The sequence below is a fragment of the Triticum dicoccoides genome, chromosome 2B (assembly GCF_002162155.2).
Source record: "Triticum dicoccoides isolate Atlit2015 ecotype Zavitan chromosome 2B, WEW_v2.0, whole genome shotgun sequence".
Lineage (NCBI taxonomy): Eukaryota > Viridiplantae > Streptophyta > Magnoliopsida > Poales > Poaceae > Triticum > Triticum dicoccoides.
In genome coordinates, this window is record NC_041383.1 from 553,790,685 (window position 1) to 553,794,030 (window position 3,346).

At 50.7% G+C, this 3,346-nt stretch overlaps 1 pseudogene; it reads left to right on the plus strand.

The window, feature by feature from the left end:
* Nucleotides 1-1,007: 1,007 nt before the first annotated feature.
* LOC119361002 lies at nucleotides 1,008-1,578 on the plus strand (annotated as a pseudogene).
* The last annotated feature ends 1,768 nt before the right edge of the window (nucleotides 1,579-3,346 follow it).

Below are 3,346 nucleotides of genomic sequence, written 5' to 3' on the forward strand. Positions count from 1 at the left end.
TCCGGGCCGTATCCTGGTGGTGGGCCTTGTTGCTAGGGTGGAGGTGGGCCGGGGTAGTGATCCACCTGGGGCAAGTGGGCTGCGGGCGCCACTCGGCCCTCTGGTGGGATTAACCCTAGGGGTCCTCCCTGCTCCACGCGATCCCCTCCCTGGTGCTCCGCTTCCTTCCCCCGCGCCGCACCTTGCTCCATCCTCCCCGTCCACTCCCACCTCCCCTTTCCTCCCCGGCTCGGCGCTGCCCGTCCCCATGCTGTGCGACGTCGATGATGGGATGTCGCGCCCCAAGCATCGGGCTTCGGAGCGGGAGGACGAGCGACCGACCACTCCTCGGCGTCCCTCCCCATCCGCCAACCGACGGGAATCGGAGTTGTGTAGCTCTCTCCTCAAGGGCAAGGCGGCTGTTGTCGAGGAGTCCTCCTCTTGGCGTGACTCTTGCCAACGCGAGTGTTCCCCTGACCGGTGGAGGGATAGGGACTCCTCTCGCGGCCGCCGACCCGCTCGGGCCGGGCTGAAGCCTCTCCCCCTCGCTGCTACAACCCGCCACAGCGGCAGGCCCAGTTCCCGTCTGCGGGGTCTAGTGGGAGGAATGGCAAGGGAGCCTTTTCTAAGAAGAAGAAGAAGAAGAAGAAGAAGAGGGAGAATAATATTAATAATAATAATAATAATAATAATAATAATAATAATAATAATAATAATAATAATAAGAAGAAGAAGAAGAAGAAGAAGAAAGGTGGGCAACCCTTCAATTGCGGCACCGGCCAGGCATCCTTAGTGACCCACCCTCCACCTCGTCCGATCGACTCGTCAGCCCCACTCGCTCCTCGTTCCTCGCCGGTGGTGTGCTTTAACTACGGGGTGGAAGGGCACTACCAGGTTGACTGCAAGCAACCCCGACGTGTCACAAATGCAAGAGTCTGGACCATCCCGCTCTACTCTGCCCGGAGGGCGCTTTGGAGGGTGAGTTGGCGCTATATGGTCACACTTTGGACGACTTCGGCTACTGCCAGATGGAGATCTCCGAGCCTCCGGCTGTTGCGTCCCTCTCTGCTCTCATCTCGGTGCTGGGCAGGAAGTCGGCGTCTCCAGCCATCATCATGGCGGAACTACAACACTTGTTCCATTCAGACTGGGACTGGGCGGTCACCCCCATCTCAGACCGCGAGTTTATTATTCTCCGACCCTGCAACCCTCCGCTTCGGCACCCATAGCGACGAGCTAACCCTGGCCCTCAACAAGCTCAAGGTGAATATCTCAGTCCTGGAGGTTGACCCCCTTGCCGCTGCCACGCTCGTGTCGGTGTGGATCCAGATCTGGGGCCTCCCCCCGATTGCCAAGCAGGCCATGGTGATTCGCAAGATGTCACCCCTCCTTGGCAAGATCGCGGGGGTGGATGTGGCCTCTCCCTTCCGGGAGGCCCTGCGCGCCAAGGTGATGACTCCAGACACCTCCCAGCTCCAGACCATGGTGCGGGTGTTCTTCAACCGTGAGGGTTACGACCTTCGCATTTCTATGGAGGACGAAGCAGGGATGACTCCTGGAAGCCCTGTGATATGTCTCCTATGTATCTATAATTTTTGATTGTTCCATGCTATTATATTACCTGTTTTGGATGTTTATGGGCTTTACTTTCCACTTTTATATCATTTTTGGGACTAACCTACTAACCGGAGGCCCATCCCAAATTGCTTTTTTTTGCATATTTCAGTGTTTCGAAGAAAAGGAATATCAAACGGAGTCCAAACGGGATGAAACCTTCGGGAGCGATCTTTATGGAACAAATGCAAACCAAGAGACTTGGAGTGGACGTCAAGAAGTAAACGAGGCGGCCACAAGGGTGCCCAGCATGCCCTAGGGGGGTGGGTGCGCCCCCACCCTCGTGGGCCCCTCGTGGCTCCACCGACCTACTTCTTTCTCCTATATATATCCACGTACCCCGAGAACATCCAGGAGCACCACGAAAACCTAATTCCACCGCCGCAACCTTCTGTATCCGCGAGATCCCATCTTGGAGCCTTCGTCGGTGCTCTGCCGGAGTGGGGATCGACCACGAAGGGCCTCTACATCATCTCCAAGGCCTCTCCGATGAGTTGTGAGTAGTTTACCATAGACCTTGGGGTCCATAGTTATTAGGTAGATGGCTTCTTCTCTCTCTTTGATTCTCAATACCAAGTTCTCCTCGATCTTCTTGGAGATCTATTTGATGTAACTCTTTTTGTGGTGTGTTTGTCGAGATCCGATGAATTGTGAGTTTATGATCAAGTTTATCTATGAGAAATATTTGAATCTCCTCTGAATTCTTTTATGTATGATTGGTTATCTTTGCAAGTCTCTTTGAATTATCAGTTTGGTTTGGCCTACTAGATTGATCTTTCTTGCAATGGGAGAAGTGCTTAGCTTTGGGTTCAATCTTGCGGTGTTCTTTCCCAGTGACAGCAGGGGCAGCAAGGCACGTATTGTATTGTTGCCATCGAGGATAAAAAGATTGGGTTTATATCATACTGCTTGAGTTTATCCCTCTACATCATGTTATCTTTCTTAATGCGTTACTCTGTTCTTATGAACTTAATACTCTAGATGCAAGCTGGAGTCGGTCGATGTGTGGAGTAATAGTAGTAGATGCAGAATCATTTCGATCTACTTGTTGTGGACGAAATGCCTATATACATGATCATGCCTAGATAATCTCATAACTATTGACTTTTCTATCAGTTGCTCGACATTAATTTGTTCACCCACCTCAATACTTATGCTATCTTGAGAGAAGCCACTAGTGAAACCTATGGCCCTGGGTCTATCTTTTATCATATAAGTTTCCAATCTACTTTTATTTGCAATCTTTACTTTCTAATCTATATCATAAAAATACCAAAAATATTTATCTTATCTTATTATCTCTATCAGATCCCACTTTCGCAAGTTACCAGAAGGGATTGACAACCCCTTTATCGCGTTGGTTGCGAGGTTCTTGTTTGTTTGTGTAGGTACGAGGGACTTTTGAGGAGCCTCCTACTGGATTGATACCTTGGTTCTCAAAAACTGAGGGAAATACTTACGCTACTTTGTTGCATCACCCTTTCCTCTTCAAGGGAAAACCAACGCAGTGCTCAAGAGGTAGCAAGAAGGATTTCTGGCGCCGTTGCTGGGGAGGTCTTCGCTCAAGTCTAGACATACCAAGTACCCATCACAAACTCATCTCCCTCGCATTACATTATTTGCCATTTGCCTCTCGTTTACCTCTCCCCCAGTTCACCCTTGCCGTTTTATTCGCCCTCTCTTTTCTGTTCGCCTCCTCTCTTTTGCTTGCCTCTTGTGTGCCTGTTTGCCCTTATGGCTTTGCTTAAGAACA